General features: G+C 48.4%; 1 protein-coding gene and 1 long non-coding RNA gene across 2 annotated transcripts in view; both read left to right on the forward strand.

Annotated features, from left to right (window-relative positions):
* The window catches only part of LOC148115008 (maestro heat-like repeat-containing protein family member 7), a 37,566-nt gene that overhangs the window by 15,156 nt on the left and 3,817 nt on the right, over positions 1-18,593 (forward strand). The gene's annotated exons all lie outside the window — the stretch shown is intronic.
* LOC148115009 (uncharacterized) lies at positions 16,344-17,357 on the forward strand. Its single transcript, XR_015732018.1, has 2 exons — positions 16,344-16,481; positions 16,923-17,357. It is a non-coding gene; the product is annotated as an uncharacterized LOC148115009 (long non-coding RNA).

Genomic DNA, 18,593 nt, shown 5'->3' on the forward strand with positions numbered 1-18,593 from the left:
AGGGTCATGTCAGGTGAGGGTGTGGTCATTGGTCAGTTGTGGATCACGTCAGGTGAGGGTCTTGTGATGGGGAGGACACATCAGATGAGGGTCGCATGAGGTGAGGGTCTTCTGTTGGGTCAGGTGTGGGTCACAGATGAAGGATTTGGGGTGGGTTTTGGGGTGCTGATTGGGGGGGAGGTTGCATTGGGTTGGTTGAGGGCCAGTGCAGTTGCTGGTTGGCTGTGCAGTCGATCTGAATTCTGAGGGCTTCCTAGGCTGGTTGTCTCCACCATCCAGGTCATGGTTGTCCCAAAGGTGCTTTCCCAAAAGGCAGCTGGACCTCCTTGGTTTTTTAACTTTCTTGGTCGCCACACTGTAGAAACAATGCAGAGACTCGGAAAGAGTGCAGAGAAGAGCAACGAAGATGATTAGTGAACCGGAGCCTAAAACATAGGAAGAAGAGTTGCAGGAATTGGGTCTCTCTAGTTCAATGAAAGGAAGGATTGAGGGGGGGGGACAGGATAGCAGCGTTCTGACATCTGAGGGGCTGCCACAAAGAGGAGGGGGTCAACCTATTTTCCAAACCACCTGAGGGCAGGACAAGAAGCAATGGATGGACACGAATCAAAGGCAGAAGCAACCTACTATATGCAGAACTTTCCTAACAGTGCAAACAATTAACCAGTGGAACAACTTGCCTCCAGAAGTTGTGGGTGCACCATCACTGGAGGTTTCCAAGAAGAGATTGGGCAGCCATTTGTCTGAAATGGGATAAGATTTCCTGCCTGAGAAGCGGTTTGGAGTACAAGACCTCCAAGGCAGGGGTGAAATCCTACCGGTTTGGTCTGGTTCACCTGAACCGATAGTAATAATTGCTACCGTTTGCTCGAACTGGTAGTAAAAAAACACTTTAAAAAGTACGACAATCAGCTGTGCTGCGTGATCAGTGGAACTTTTTTTTACTTTTTTAAAGCATTTTTTTACTACCTATGCGCCCAAACTGTAGTAAAAAAAAAATATTACTTATTATTATTTATTGAATTTTTATACTGCCCTTCTCCCAAAGGACTCAGGGCGGTGCACAACCACGATAAAACCAACAGTAAATAAAAGTTAAAATTAATTAAAACAAATTAAATAACCTGGTCGAGAACATAATTAAAAATTAAAATTTCCCAATTAAAATTCAATTTTTTTTAGGCCAGCCCAGCTTGCTGGAATAAAAGCGTCTTGAGGGCCCGGCGAAAGGTGCAAAGGTCGGGGATCCTCTGTATCTCCAGGGGCAATTCGTTCCAGAGGGCAGGTGCCCCCACAGAGAAGGCTCTCCCCCTGGGGGTCGCCAGTCAACACTGTTTGACCGACGGCAACCTGAGGAGCCCCTCTCTGTGGGAGCGTACTGATTGATGGGAGGCTATCGGTGGCAGAAGGCGATCTCATAGGTACCCAGGTCCTAAGCCATGGAGCGCTCTAAAGGTGGTAACCAACACCTTGAATCTTTTTAAATGCTTTAAAAAGAAAAAAAAAGTTCCACGATCATGTCATGATAAAATGCCTAACTGCCATGTCTCCCTGATCCCCCGGACCCTCAAGGGTTAACTAACCACATATCCCATAATCCTTATAACCACTCCTTACCTCTTGACCCCTCCTCCTGGGTACAAAAGGTCCAACCGCATGGTCCACAGTTCATTCCAGATGTATACCTGAAAGAGAAAGGTACAAGGTCAGTGACCTCCAGTACCAACTGATCAACAATAAAACTACTGAAAAGAATTGGGCTATGTCTTTGAGTTATTGGGCTAGATCCAGTTTCTAACAAATTGGTAGCAGAGGTCGGTTGCCCATAACTCCAGACAATGACTGAACCCAACACCTACCCAGAAGAAGCAAACAGAGCACAGACCAGAGCTCTTACCAAGAAGATGGCTGAGAAGCTTCCCACCAAAGCCACAGCCATGGAGGAGACAGAAGCTGGAAGCGAGCAGGACTCCAGCCTGGACTCACAATCAGATGAAGAGGGGCCATCCAAGGAGATCACCGCCCCGGAAGAAGAAACAACACAAAAAATGAAAAAATTCAAACTCTCCATCCTGAAACTGATGGAGGGAAACAGCGACAAAGAAAACCTCATCGCGGACCTTCAAAGCCTCTTCGAACAACAAGAAGCAGCGATCGAGGCCCCAAAAACAACCGAGAAAGAAAAGCCAGCAAAAAAGGGTAAGCCACCCCAACCCGATGATCCTGAGCCGGCAGAATCCATTTCCGTGCCCACTTCCCGGCGGCCATCTTGGGACGAGCACCAGCCAATGGGAAGCCAGGATTTGAATCCCTTGGCGCGAAAATGCCCGAACCCCGAAACAGACGAGGGGAGCTCAGAAAGCGACTACGAAGAACCCAGCTCTGAGAGCGACCACGAAGAGATCGCAATAACAAAAAGAAAAACGCCTACCGATCTCGAATTGCAAAAGGCAATCGAGACCATCACCGCTGCCCTAGGCTCCGCTTTCGAGCCCCCTGCGGCACTCAAAAAATCAAAGAGAAATCCTGGAGGGCACAAGAAGGCCAGGACAACCAACAAAGACCGGGCAACCGAGTCACAGCCAACTAAAAACACCGCGCACACCAACAACCGGCACAAAAGACCGCCCACCTGCAGGAAAAATCAACCGCAGGATTCGAACTCACCACCCGCTACACCGGCAACGCGAGGCCCGAGGCAGAGAAGAAGAACCGGCTACTCACCAACGCCACGACACCCATCAGGCCAGTCCACACGACCAGGGACCAGCGACCACGAGGGAGGATCAGCCGCCGTCGCCGCCATCGCCGCCGAGCCGCTGGATGCAGGGAATCCTCGACCTACGACCTCCGCTGCTGCCGCGCCGCCGACCCACGAAAGTCCTCGACTTACGACCGCGTCGCCCCCTCACCTTCTCCCCTTCTTCGCCGGGGATCCGGCCGTCCAGCAGTGGTGTCCAGCCTCAGGGGGGATCTTCGGACCCACCGGAGGCGGGTCCAGCCTCCCACCGACAGGCCTAGGCCTAGGCCTGGGAGCTCCAGCAACAGGAACCTCACCCGATGGACTCCAGCGCGGAATGAGCTTCGCGCATGCCCAGTACCTGCCTGTAATAAGAGAAGCAAATTGCATAGATCCAAGCAAGTACAGAATGGCCACAGACATCCCAAAGCCTTATTGTGAGTTTAATCACAACTTGGACCATGGACAGCTCCCCCCAGTAAGTAACCTTACTAACATTTCTGGGGCAAATTATGCCAATTTGCCAAAACTGCAGTTAGATGGGGGTAATATTATAGAATGGAGCCAACAATTAAGGGTTGCTCTCATGAGAGAGAATGCACTGTTCCTAGCTAACAAACCTCCCCAAAAGCCCTGGTCATTGGAAATTGACTGCATTCATCACAGGGCATTTTGTATCATGTTAACCTCCATTCCATCTGCTATGTATCCATCTATTGAGGACAATCTAACTGTTTATGATATTATGCAAAAACTATGTAACCTGTTTTATAGTCAAAGCAGAGCCACCACCACTAGACTATCTAGGGAGTTCCACTCTACCAAGCATAAGGCAGGGGTCCCCATGAGTGAGCACATCTTAAAGATGAATGCTGCAAGGGCAGAACTCATGCAGAGGGGGGAGATCATCACTGAAGAGAGCATGATAAGCATAATCATAAACTCTCTTGATAGCAGCTGGGACATCTTCATGACCCAACTAAATAGCCTCAACTTGCAATACCTCACACTAAGCGCACTGACCAGTCAGCTCGTTGCAGAGGACACTCTGAGGAGGGAACGCCAACTAGCCAAAGGGGACCCTAGACCCACAAAAAGGGTGGATTTCCAGGATAGGGCCAGGGATACCTCAGAATGTTATTCTTGTGGATCAAGGAACCACTTAAAGAAGGATTGCCCCAGGAACCATAGGGATAGGGGACAGCACGACAGTAGAGGGGGAAGGTCACCCGAACGCAGGCACCCAAAGGAAAGAGGGCGAGGGTGGTCACCCAACCCCAGGAAACACCATGAGCGCAGAGACCACTCCAGGGACAGTAACTCTGGCTCCATGTATGGGATCAGGCACGATGACCCAAATGACAAACATAAGGCAGAGAGAAACACATGGCTCCTGGATTCAGGGACCACAAGTCACACTACTTGTAACCCAGAGCTACTAGATTCACTCACAGAAATAGACTCAGAAATAAAGGTAGCAAACCAAAGCAAGGTCAAAGTAGTGGGAAAGGGAAACGTACACATCACACAGGTAGGGGACCTAAAAGGAGTACTGTACGTACCAGAAATCCCCCACAACGTGCTAGCCATCACAAAGCTGACACGAGACACAAATATAGAAATAAAATTTAAAGATGGAAAGGCACACTTGATCAAGCAAGGGAAAGAGATAGGAAAGGTAACCATACACGAGGGGCTTCCCTACTTCACACCCAACGCAAGGGAGGAAGAAGGCATTGATGCCAGCACAAACCATGAGGTAGATAAGTATCCAGAAACAGAGGGGGTGCAGCAGGAGGCAGGGTGTAGCCATGAGAAGACAAACAAGTCTGTATCTATCAGCAAACCATTACATGATAACTGCGCCCACCTCCTACACAGGAGACTGGGACACATAAGCTTCCCCATTGTAAAGAAAATGATGGAATGTACCGAAGGTCTCAAAGTAAAGAACTGCGAAAACTACTTAGAGTGTTCAGTTTGTAAGCGTTCCAAGATCAAGGTTAAGGCCATCCCCAGGGGATCCAAACGAACCACGGAATACCCCTTCCAATTGGTGCATATGGACTTGGTAGGGCCAATGAAACCCTCTGTAGGACATAGGAAGCGATTCTTCCTCACGATTGTAGATGACTACACCAGATACGGGTATGTCTACTCCCTCAGACACAAAAACGAAGTGTTCCAAAGGTTTAAGGAATTCCACAGAAGAGTAGATATGCAACATAACATGAAAATAAGGCAGATAATGACTGATAGGGGGTCAGAATTCATGGCCAAAGAATTCACAAGGTGGCTGAGGGAGCAGGGCATAGCGCATTACACCTCTTCACCTTTCTCTCCCTTTCAAAATGGAGTCTCAGAGAGAAAGAACGGAGTGTTGCAAACCATGATGAGATGCGCCCTGGAGGATGCTGGGATGGGGCAGCATTTCTGGTCAGAGGCAATACACTACGCTAATTACACCCTGAATAGACTGTGGTCAAGCTCTATCAATAAGACACCATACGAGATGCTATACAACAGAAAGCCCAACATCGCACATTTACACATATTCGGCGCCCCAGCTGATGTCCACATTCCCAGACAGCTAAGAAGAAAAGGGGAAAAATTATCAAAAAGGTTAAGGTTCGTGGGTTACGAACCGGGCACAAAGGGCTACAGATTTGTCGACAACAATAACCGTTTTGTGGTTTCCAGATCAGCCAGTTTCCACGAAAACGCAAACTGGTCGAGGGTACACTCCAACGACATCCCAGCCAATAGAGTCACGTTCGAACATGGCCAAGAGGAAAGGGAGGTCAGAGAGGTCACAGGGCACAAGGCCAACCATCGCAAGACAAGCGTCAAAGGTTGGAAAGAAGGGCACCCTTCACTGAAGATAGATGACCTGACGGACAAAGAGGCAGACATCATGCAGGAGACCGAGCCAACCCCCAGTAGGCCAATCAGAGAAACCAGAAACAAGCTACCAAAGAAGCTAGAGGACTACGTTATGACCATCCACAACACCCATTTCACGCCCAGCTCATACGAAGACATCCTCGAGCTCCCCCGGGAGGAGAAAGAAAAATGGATGCTTGCCATGGAGAAGGAGATGGAAAGCCTAAAGGACCTTCAGGTATACTCACCTGCCCAAGTTCCAGAGGACAAAAAACCAATAGGAACCAAATGGGTGTTCAGGGTTAAAACATTAGAGGACAACAAGGTCCTATACAAGGCAAGACTAGTCGCGCAGGGTTTCGCCCAAAGATACCCCGAAGACTATACGGACACCTACTCGCCAACCGTCAGGGCAGAGAGCGTCAAGAGCGCCCTGGTGGTGGCCACCATCCTGGGCTTGGAGGTCTTCCAATTCGACGTACAAACAGCATACTTGCACGCCGAGCTGGATAAGGAAATATACGTCAAAGCCCCGCCTGGGTACAACAAAGACAAGAACCAAACCTGGCTGCTGAACAAAAGCCTGTACGGGCTCAAGCAGTCGGGCAAGAGGTGGTACGACTGCTTGGCCAAGGCCCTCAGATCCATGGGCTTCGAGGCCACCTCAGCTGACAAATGCTTCTTTACGAGGAGAGAAAACGACTCATTCGAAGGTGTGCTCGTTTACGTGGACGACATCTTGTACATCAGCAAGCACAAGGACAGGTGTGACAAGTTCGCCACCGACCTAGGTAGCCACTTCTCCTTAAAGTCACTTGGAAAGATTGACAGATACCTAGGGGTCCAAGTGATAAAAACCAACAAGGGCTTCCGACTCTCCCAGAGAGAAAAGATCATCGAGCTGCTGTCCAAATGCAACATGTCCGAAGCAAAACCCAGCGAGACCCCCATGCAACCCGAGTTCCTGAAAACCATGTATGAGGAATCTGAACCCTTCACAGACAACAAACTATATAGATCAACGATAGGGTCACTGCTGTACATATCCAACTGGACCAGGCCCGACATCGCCTTGGCCGTCAACCTGCTGTCCAGACATGTAAGCAAACCTACGGTAACACACTGGAACGCCATCAAAAGACTACTTAGATACTTAAAATTTAGTGCAGATGCCCTACTCTGCCTAGAACCAGAAACATCCAAGGAACCAAAGCTGACCTGCTACGCTGACGCCGACTGGGCTGGGGACATAGAGTGCAGAAAAAGCACCTCAGGCTACGTGCTACTACTCAACAATTGCCCCATCCACTGGTACACTGGAAAGCAAAAACTGGTGGCCACATCAACCACGGAAGCAGAATTTGTTTGCCTATCAAAGGCCGCAAACAATTTAGTATGGTTCGATGACCTGCTCTGCGACATCTGGGCTGAACCCTCATATCCAATAGTTATCCACGAAGACAACAAGGCAGCGATAGAAATCTCTAGGGCCGATGCCATAGGTCAGCGTTCTAGGCACATTGACATTAAATACAAACACGTCAGGCAGTTTTCAGAGATAGGCTTCATTAGGGCAGTGCACTGTGACACAGAGGAGCAAACAGCAGATATTCTCACTAAACCCCTACCACATAAACAACATGCTTACCTCATGTCAAAAATGCGTGTTTGCTTATAATTCATGTCCGTACCAGTGTATTCTCTGTATGTATGCTAACACCGCCTCAGGTACCCAGTTAGGCATTTAGAGGGGGTTTTGTCATGATAAAATGCCTAACTGCCATGTCTCCCTGATCCCCCGGACCCTCAAGGGTTAACTAACCACATATCCCATAATCCTTATAACCACTCCTTACCTCTTGACCCCTCCTCCTGGGTACAAAAGGTCCAACCGCATGGTCCACAGTTCATTCCAGATGTATACCTGAAAGAGAAAGGTACAAGGTCAGTGACCTCCAGTACCAACTGATCAACAATAAAACTACTGAAAAGAATTGGGCTATGTCTTTGAGTTATTGGGCTAGATCCAGTTTCTAACAGATCAGCTGTGTGACAATATGCTGTGCCGGGCAATGTCAGAACCTTTTTTTAATTTCTAATTTCAACATTTTTTTACTACCAGTCAGCTGTGAGAAAATCAGCTGTGCCTGATTGTCTTTGAGGTTCCTGTTTGTTGCAGGGGCCATTTTGTGTAAAGTCCATCTGCTTCTGCATTGTATGTGAGTCAGTTGTGTAGCTTTTGTGTTACTTTTGTGTAAAGTGTGATAGTTTGCTTTTGAGCTCTCTGTGATTCAGTGAGGTTCTGCATTGTGTGTGAATCAGTTGTGCAGCCACGGCCACCTGGTCACATAACCACCAAGCCACGGCCGCCTGGTCATATGACCACCAAGAAATGGCCACCTGGTCATATGCCCACCAACCAACGCCCACAGAACCGGTTGGGGAAATTTTTGAATTTCACCACTGTTCCAAGGTCCCTTCCAACTCGGTCATTCTGTGAAAAGCACCTTTGGGTTAATTCTGTAGACACACTTGTTGGGTTGGGCAATTGAGGAGGCAGAAGCAAGGTAGTAACAACAGCTCTTTAATGGAGAGTGAGACTTCAGTGAAGGTTACAGACAAACAGCCTTCCTTATATACCCGGACAGCCGGGCAGCTGACCAATCACAAGTAACCCATTGTTGTTTAAATCTCCCGCCAAAACTACATACATAACTCCCTTTCCCCTCCCAGAAGGCACTTAGTCTATACATTTGCATACAAAATCGCGCAGGTGACCAGGGCATGTCCGGGCCCTAGTTGACCTGCGCAGTTCAATCTGAGGCATGGTGTCGAGCCGGTCGGAGGGACCTTTTGTTTCTCCCGGCTCTGCCAATGGAACCTCCTGGATTTCGTTGGGGCCGTTGGAGTCTTTGGTTGGGAGTGGCGTCTCGCTGGGGCAACGCTGGAACCCGGAGTCCGCAGCTAAGTCTTCTGACCTTCTCAGGCTTGAGTTAGCTGTTGTAGGAAAACTTTGGAAGTCAGGGCCTGGTATTTCTGAGTACATTTCTGGCTGTCCGGCCAACCACTTTCTAAGTTGATCGATGTGGCTACGCCAGATCCTTCTATCTTCCACGTCCACTGTGTATGATTTGGGCCCCTTCATGTCAGAGATCACCCCGACCACCCATAGGGGACCCTCTGAGTAATTCCTAGCGAACACCAGTGTTCCTATCTGAAACCCGCATAACCTCTGGTCGGCCCCTCTAAACCCATCTAGCGAGTAGTTGGGGCGCAATCGGTCCAAGGTACACCTGAGCTGTCTACCCATGAGGAGTTTGGCTGGGCTGCGCCCCATGGTAGTACAAGGGGTGGCGTGTTGGACTACTAAGAATTTGTCTATTCGGGCTTGCCAGTCTCCTGTGTCCAGCTATGCCAGTGCCTCTTTGGCCGTTCTTACAAATCTCTCAGCCAATCCATTACTGGCTGGATGAAATGGGGCCAAGAGTGCGTGCCGGATGCCTAATTCTGCCAAGTACCCCTCGAACTGTGTGGCAGTGAATTGGGGCCCATTATCCGACACTAAGGTGTCGGGCAGCCTGTGGGTGGCAAAGAGTTTGCAGAGTGCCTTTATGACTGCTTCGGCAGTCATGGATGGCATGAGAAGGATCTCAAGCCACTTTGAAAAGGCGTCGACAATCACCATAAAGGTTTGGCTGTGGAAAGGCCCTGTGAAATCTACATGAATCCTTGACCAGGGGCCCTTGGGACGCTCCCATTCCCTGACCGGTGCTGTGGGGGGATCTGGCCTGGACTCTTGTAGGGGTCACACTTCCCCACCCACTTGGCAATGTCATTATCCATTTGGGGCCACAATACATAGCTCCTCGCTAGACCCTTCATTCGTGCAATTCCCGGGTGCCCTTCATGTAACATTTTAAAAACTTTTTCCCTTAAGCATAAGGGCACAATGACGTGGTCACCCCATAACAAACAACCCCCTTGCATAGACAGTTCATTTTTTTTTCCCGTAAAGAATGCTTTGAATTCCCTGCCCTCAGTCTTTGCTGGCCAACCCCTCGTGACACAACTCATGACAGTTCCCAGCACATGGTCTTTAGTTGAGGCTCTCGCTACTTTCATTGAGGTGAGAGGCCCTGAGTCCAAAACATCAATAAGGAGAACTGGTGCCTCCGGAGTTGGGTCTTCTAAGAGGTCCGGTAGCGGGCAGCGGCTGAGGGCATCAGCATGCCCCAGACTCAGTCCCGGTCGGTGGACAAGTTGGTAGGAGTATGCTGCCAGGAATATCTCCACCGTGTCATGCGTGGAGACAAGGCAGCGGGGGTGGGCCGATCCCCAGCCAGGAGGCCCAAAAGTGGATGATGGTCCGTGACCAATTCAAAATGTCGGCCGAATAGATATTCATGAAATTTCTTGACTCCCGACACTGCTGCAAGGGCTTCCCTGTCCAGCTGGCTGTAGTTCCATTCCACACTGGACAGGGTTCGCGAGTAGTAGGCAATGGGTGCCTCTAGCCCATTCAGAAGTCTACAGCTCAAGACGGCTCCCACGCCAAAGGGAGACACATCACAGACTAGAACAAGTGGTAGCGTCGCATTATACTGAATCAGAAAACTGTCCGCGGATAGATTTTTCACTGCGTTGAATGCGGCAGCTTCAGCCTTCCCTCAGACCCAAGGTGCATTTTTGGCCAGTAGCCAGTGTAGCAGCTCAGCGACCGTTGCCTTGTCTCTTAGGAATATGGCATAAAAGTTGAGGAGACCCAAGAAAGCCTGTAGCTCCGATTTGTTTTTTGGTGTGGGCACATTCTGGATGGCCCTTATTTTGCTCTCGGTGGAGTGTATTCCCGATCCATCCACCTGGTACGCCAAGAATTCCACAGAGGGGACTGCAATCATGCACTTAGTCCATTTTACACGCAGTCCAGCCTCCTTGAATTTGGCCAACACCCGCCTTAGTCTGTCCCCTAGTTGTTTCTCGTCTGTTGCGCTAATGAGTACATCATCAAAGTAGGGCATGACCCCTGGCAGCCCTTGCAACAGGCGCTTCATGGTACTTTGGAAAAGTCCGGGGGTTATGCTGACTCCGAATTGCAGTCTGGTGCATTTGAATGCACCTCTATGGGTGACTATAGTCTGTGCATCTACAGACAGCGCCATCTACCGGTAGCTGCTGGTATGCCTGCGCAAGATCGAGTTTTACGAAGATCCTGCCAGGGCCCAGCAAATGGAGTAAATGATGCACAATTGGGACAGGATATGCGCTCTGCTGAAGAACCTTGTTTAATGTGCATTTGTAGTCTGCGCAGATGCGCACAGACCCATCTGATTTGACCGGGGTCACTATTGGGGTCTCCCACTTGGTGTGATCTACTGGGACTAACACCCCTTGCTTGATTAACTTATCCAGTTCCAAGTCAATTTTGGGCTTGAGTGCAAACGGCACTCGTCTAGCCTTCAGTCTGATTGGAGCTACGTTAGGGTCTAAGTTAAAAGAGATAGGGGTCCCCACGTACTTGCCCAGCTGGTCGTCGAAGACGTCCTGGAACTCCTTCATGAGGTCTTCCTTCAGGGTGCTGCCACTGGCGCTGTGGTCACCGGTGAATCCCATTCCTAGGGCCTTGAACCAGTCCAGCCCTAGGAGGCTCGGGAGTGTCTTGCTGACCACGGTGAGGGGTAGTTCCTTCTGGTACTTGCCATAAGTGACCTGGAACATGCCAACTCCTGCCACAGGGATGTTGTTCCCCTGGTAGTCTCGCAGCCGAATTTGTTGGATTTGGAGCCGGCTCTTCTTGATGTTGGGAAGGGCGGCCTTCAGAGTAGCCCAGGGCATTATGGACAGGGATGACCCAGTGTCAATCTTCATCTCGCAGGGTTGGCCTTCAATCTCGACTGTTGTGTGGACCTTTTTCTCGATGGTCGCGCTGGCCTTCCGATGAAGGTGCTGCAGGTCTTGTGGCTTTGAAATTCGTGTCGTTTCCTCTGGTCGCCATCTTTAGGGTTGCCAGGTCTGCTTCCAAAAAATAGCGGACAAGCGGGAGGGCGGGGTTTAAGTAGTAAAAAAATAAAAAAAATTACAATTAAATTATATATTTTCTTACAAACATTTTAACACGTATTAAAATAATCACTTCAAAACTTTACTTAAAATTCAAAACATCAAATATATTATAATAATATGTAAAATATTAAATTACATTTTACTTTGCTGTCGTGTGTATTTTTTATTTGACTGCGCAGCTTTGATCAATTCTTTGTGTTTAAGGAATAATTCTTAATTTCAGTACAACGTTGAGAAATATTAAAAGATATACAAAGTTCACTTCGAACTGATGGTACAAGCAGTCGGTTACGTTCGTCAGTCCACAAATTTCCCATGACGCTGAAAATTCGTTCAACGTTTGCATTTGATACCGGAATTGATGCACAATACTGGAACAGTTTCAGTAAACTCGGAGCTGGCTCTTTCTTGAAAAAGTATGTCCACTTATCAAGGGATGAATCGCCCTGCAGATGAACATAAACTTCTTCTAAGGCAGAAATTTCATCGAAGAGAGTGTTGGGTGGAAGTTCTTCTCGCCATGGTGATAATAACCAGATGTTCGTCATTTCTTCTAAAGTTGGAGGATTATTGCGATCAATTAGATTGAAACAATTTAGCGTCTCATTCATTCGCTTGTTGCTGGAAGCTATTTTCTCCTTATCTAAATGATTTTTTGTGCTTGCATGCTGTGTGACAGCATTTATACCATTATATTCAATTGTGAACAATTTCTGACACAATTTACAGTAGGCCGCCATATTTGTTCTGTCGGTTTCATTGTTGGTAATCCATGCAAAAGTAGCTTCCCAGGCTTTGATGTATTTGCACACTCCTCTCTTTCGTTTTAAAGAATTTGAAATCTCGCCGCTGTCACTCTCATCATTCGACGCCATTTTAGGTCAGTCGACACAAGCTACAATACATTTTAAAAATATGAACTATACATAATTTTATAATATATTTTTATTTTAATCTCATCATTAATTTTTTCAGAGATTCGAGTTCAATGGATATTCGATCTTTGTCTCATTCTAACTTATGAAAAAAAAGACAAAACATGATTCTCCTCTCCTTATTCTCTTAGACTGTACAGCTTTAGATTACGTACCATTTCATCATAAAGCTTTTGAATAAAAAAAATGTCCACTATTTTGTGAAAAAAAATAGTGAACATAATGTGAAAAAAGTGGACTGTTCGCTCAAATAGTGGACACCTGGCAACTCTAGCCATCTTTACTGGCCCGCTTGTGCCGCGCCGGCTCTGATTGGTTGAAGTTGTTTCGGGGCTTGTGGTTGACTGGTAGGCTTGCCCTGCAGACTCTCACCAGATGCCCCTTTTTCTCGCAACGCCAGCAGATGGCATCCTTGAATTTACAGGTTTGCCTCTGGTGTGCTCCGCCGCAGCTCAAGCAGCTTCCTCATTGCTCCTTCTGCTCCTGTGCCTGCCTCTCTGTTTGGAAGATGTCCTCCTCTGACTCTTCCTCACTGCTGGTCTGGGTGGATTCTCGGTGGACTGGCGCCGACCTCGGGGTTTCCTTTGGGTTAGCTGGTCATTGCAGCATCTCCGCAGCCTTGGTCGATGACTCATGTGCCCTGGCCTCGTCGAGAGCGATGGGTAGAGTCAGATTTTGTCTTGCGAACAACCTTCTCTGTAAGCGTATGTCTCGCACTCCACAGATTAGTTGCTCTAGGAGCGCGTCATCGAGATCCCAGTATTTGCAGTGCGTCTCAGCCTTATGCAGGGTGGCCATGTACGCGCTGATCGGCTCTCCTTCACGCTGTACTCGTTGCTGGAGCTTGTAGCATTGCACAAACTTCGATGGGACCGGGGCCTAGTGCGCCTTGAGCGTAGCTTGTAGCACTTCCCACGAGATGGTCTGGACCGGTGTCGGTTCCGAGAGTGACTCTGCCATGTCAAAGACCCCTGGCCCACAGTGGCTCAGGAACAGGACCCTCTTTCTGTTTCCGGGGAGACCCTGCATGTCACTGGCTTCCAGGGTGCACTCGAACCGGATCATGTACAACCCCCACTTCTCTCTGGCTGGGTCGAAAGGCTTTGGTGGTACGAATGCAGGTATCGTAGTCCTGTTGTGTACGGCTTGTCAGCCTGGCTGAATCCGCTGTAGGTAGCTCTTTTTCGGCTTGCTTCTCAGTGCCTCAATCCCACCTTCGTCGCCAATGTTGGGTTGGGCAATTGAGGAGGCAGAAGCAAGGTACTGACAACAGGTCTTTAATGTAGAGTGAGACTTCAGCGAAGGTTACAGGCAAACAGCCCTCCTTATATACCCAGCCAGCCGGGCAGCTGACCCATCACAAGTGAGCCATTGTTGTTTAAATCTCCCGCCAAAACTACATACATAACAACACTGCTCCTAGAAACATTCCCTCCCTTGATCAGTTCTGGGTTCCCTGGCACTTCCGGTGGCACAGAGGCCCTCCTTTGAATGGCTACTAGACAAACGGTTGCAAGTCAAGAACTACCTGTAGATATTTTTTTTTCCTTGCATTAAAGCAGTTCATTTGGCCATTGGTTCTCTAATCCTTGCTTCCGTTGTGGGGGTTAATCTATCTGGACTGGCCGTCTCTTTGAAAATAGGGAAAGAATTTGATTTTTTTCTCCCAAACTATTTTTCCACCTGCACAGAACTGCCAGGGAGTTATGGAGGGCACTGGCTGAAGACCCCTATGCTAACCTGAAGATCATGAAGCCCCTCCTCAAAAGGCTTCAAAACGAAGACCCCACCACCGAAGCTTTTGGCAGGAGAAACAGCCAATCCATCATGCCCATTGCGGTAAGCCCTCAACTGGTGGCTCTCCTTTCCTTAGATCTGCAGGTGGGCCACGCCTGAGGGAAGGGGGAAGGGGCTGAGCAGAAGAGTCGCCCTCGGGGGTCTCCTCATCAGGAGCAGGCATGCCCTGGCTGGAGGGAAGCAGAGGGCAAACTGGTGGGGACTGAAATTGAAGCAAAATTTGACGTAGCCCCTCCCCACCCCAAAATGCCCCATTGAATGTAGAGGCATCAGTGGGCTTCCTTGCCTGAACAGCTTTGATATCCATCCATCCATTCATCCACCCATTCATCCACCCACCCATCCATCCATCCATCCATCCAACTCTATCATCTATCCACCCATCCATCCATCGGTTCATCTATTCATTAATCCATTCATTCATGTATCCATTCATTGATGGATTCCTTTATTCATTTCTTGAGTTATTTCTTACAGAAATAACTAAAAAAGAGTTTGATTTAAGAAAATACATGATAGGAACCAACAAAGGCAAACACCCAACGGAGTACTTTGTGTCATATCTTATTTTAAATATTTTTAATCTGTATTTTTATTATGTATTATATTGTTTTATTACATTGTTCTAAACTGCCCAGTGTCAGATTGCTCAGATGGCCGGTGTAGAAATTTGATTAATTAAGACCAATAGATTTGTAGTCCAGGTTTGAACTGTGGGGTCCTTGGTGCTTACTGAGCTTGGTGGTTTTCTTGCAGATGTTTCATGACCCTACCTCTAAGCCTAACTCTTGGAGCACTGATGATGTTACCTAGTGGGGTCATGAAACATCTGCAATGAAAAAACACACACTCAGACAGCACCAAGGACCCCTCCAATCACCTAATAGGTGGAGAGTCAAGAGCCACTTAGGAATGAAGACAGAGAAACGTGAGGTTACCGATCTCTTTGTCCCCAGTTCTGTCTCACTTGTGCTACTCGTTGTCTCCCTTTTGTCCTGTATCTACACCCCACTGGCCTCCCAAAGTCTGGCTGGGGTGTAGAATGGGAGTTTCAGAAGTCCCACTTCTAGCAAAATTTTGCTCCGTGTCTCAGACATGGACATTCCTGGCTCAGGTTTCATGGACATGAGGATTTTTTTCTTTCTCTGGGCACAATGAGGATGTATCTGCCGAACAAAACTCTGCATTGGCGAGAAGAAGACATCCAGCCAGTAAACCCTCAGCTCCATTCAGTTGCCCAGACTCCACCCCGCAACGGATTATGGGGTCGTTAAAAGAAGATGATGATGATGAATCTAAGTAACCTGATGAGCCCGAGCTGACTCTCCTTTCCTCCTGTTTCTAGGCCACCAATGCGCTCTCCTTCCTCCTCTCGCTTCCTGAGGCAGCAGGCACTGTCCAGAATAAGTTCTCCAGCCTGCTCCTGGCGCTCGTGACGCAGATCTATTTCCTGCTGGGAGCAGGCAAGAGCGGGTCAGAGGAAAGCAACCACCTGGGGTAAGGAATCTCCTACGCCCAATCTGGATCCTTTCTCCATTTCTGCAAAGCTCAGGAGATGCCTACAGGTTTTCCCCAGGTCGACTTACGACCACAACGGGGCCCCACTTCACTCTGTTGCTGAGTGAAACAGTCGTTAAGTGAACTTTGTCCCATGTTGCAACCTTTCTTGCCAGAGTGGTTAAGTGAATCATTGCCCTGGTTAAGCCCCATGGTTGTTAAGTGAATCTGGCTTCCCCGTTGACTTTGCTTGCCAGAAGGTCGCATATGGGGATCGCGTGACTCTGAGACACTGCGACCGTCATAAATATGGGTCAGTTGCCGAGAGTCTGAATTCTGATCCCATGACCATAGGGATACTGTAACGGTCGTAAGTGCAGGGGGATCAGCTGAATGATTGGCACCATCTCTTCTTCCTTTGTTTCATTTAGCAACGCAGTCGAAGCTGTCAAACACCTAATCTTGTGCACTGGCTATCAGGAGGAGTTCAGTGATTTAGATATGCTTCAATGTTGGGAGATGCTGATGAGTCCTGATAGTGTGTTTGAAGGCATTTTCCACCTGGTCCGGTAAGAAATTAAAAGTCAAAAGAGCTTGGCTACGAGGAGCAGTGGGTGAGAGAGGGAGGGGAGGCAGAGGGAGAGGGAGAGGAAGAAGAAGAGGCAGAGAGATAGGGGGAAGGGGAGAGAGAGGGAAGGGGAGAGAGAGGGGAGAGGGAGAGAAAGAGGGAGAGAGAGAGACACAGAAGGCAAAAGTGAGAGAGACAAAAGATTAGAGGGGAGGGGAGGGAGGGAAGGGGAGAGGGAGAGAGGGGGAGTCAGAGAAGGAGAGAGAGAAAGAAAGGGAGAGGAAGGGGAGAGGAAGAGAGGGAGAGTGAGAAATTCTCTAAATGGAATAATTCATTGAGTAATTCATTTATCGATAATTCAGATCATGATTTCTCTAGCTTGGTGATTTTCTTCTCCCTAACCAGCAGATCTTGTCTGATCTCTCCATATTTATTCTTTTAGGAACTTGTTCACCTACTCGAAACATGAGCTGAAGGTCATGTTCCGACAGGCCAACACCTACCTGCGCCACCCCGATTTACGACATAAAACCATTGGGATGGTTTTCTTTTCGGAGGTGAGGAGACCTTGAGATGCATCCCAACCTTCTGGAGCTCAAGGAAAGTTGCCCAGGGTTCAACAGAACTTTATGGTTGGAAACTGAAAGTTGTGGGTTCTCCATCACTGGAGGTCTTGAAGAAGAAACTAGACAGCCATTTGTCTGACATGGTAGAGGGTCTGCTGCTTTACCAGGGGGTTGGGCTAGAAGACCTCCAAGGTCTTCTGGGATTCTGTTAATCAGTGGAATGGCTTGCCTCCAGAAGTTGGAGGGAGGGAGGGAGGGAGGGAGGGAGGGAGGGAGGGAGGGAGGAAGGAAGGAAGGAAGGAAGGAAGGAAGGAAGGAAGGAAGGAAGGAGATTGAGGGAGGGAGGATGGGAGAAAGGGAGGAAGGAAGACTCAATGACCCCAAATTCCTTTTACTTTTTGCATTATTTTTTGTATTCTTGCAACTATCATTTACACTACCTATCAGACGGTCACAAAAGGGATGACGTAACCTCGAAACACTGCGACCGTCATAAATATGGACCAGCAAGTACCCAAATTTTGATCACATGACCATGATGATGCTACCATGGTCATAATTCTGAAAAATGGACGTATCCCTTTTGTCAGTGCCGTTGAGACTTTCAGCAGTCACCAAACCAGGACTGTATTTATTTTCTTTTTCTCTCCCCGTAATGGCTGAAAGTGGCATCTTTAGTCGAGGCTCTCAGGGAAGTTCCCTTCCTTTGCTTGGCTAATGCTCCGTATCTCCACTCTTCTTCCTCAGCTGCTGTACCATCCGGAAATTTGCCAATTCTTTGTCATCCAAGACATCCTCCAGGTGCTGATGGAATGGATGAGCCAGCCATATCCGCTGATACAGATCTTCAGCGTTAGAGGATTGGGGAACCTCATCCAACACCCGTTTGAGGTAAGAGATGGGGGGGCAGGAAGTGAGTGGCTTCCAAGGTAGTAGCAGGTGTGACCTCACTCTCTGGGAAGTCTACAAGGCTGGGAAGGATAGAAGAAGGAGAAGAAGAAGGCAACCAGCAGAAAGAGGACAGCTAGAGTGGTGTCTCTTCTACAAAGATGGCTGCACCCCTGGAAGATCTGAAGGAGCAAGTAGAGGCCAGATCCTCTTGGAGGACACCTGAAAGCAGAACAAGAAGCAACGGATGGAAACTAATCAAGGAGAGAAGCAACCTAGAACTTAGGATAAATTTCCTGACACCAAGAACAATTAACCAGTGAAACGACTTGCCTCCAGAAGTTGTGGGTGCTCCAACACTGGAGCTTTTCAAGAAGAGTTTGGATAACCATTTGTCTGAAATCGTCTAGGGGTTCTGGCTTGAGCAGGGAGTTGGACTAGAAGACCTCCAAGGTCCCTTCCATCTCTGGGATTCTGTTAAGGACCAGGGGAGACCTGAGAGCAGTCTTCCAGTATTTGAAGGGCTGCCCCAAAGAAGAGGGGGTCAACCTATTCTGCAAAGCCCCTGAAAGCAGAATGAGAAGCAATGGATGGGAACTAATGAAGGAAAGAAACAACCTGGAACTAAGGAGAAATTTCCTGAGAACAATTAATCCTTG

This window comes from Pantherophis guttatus, chromosome 2 (genome assembly GCF_059756535.1).
Source record: "Pantherophis guttatus breed Tessera chromosome 2, ASM5975653v1, whole genome shotgun sequence".
NCBI lineage: Eukaryota > Metazoa > Chordata > Lepidosauria > Squamata > Colubridae > Pantherophis > Pantherophis guttatus.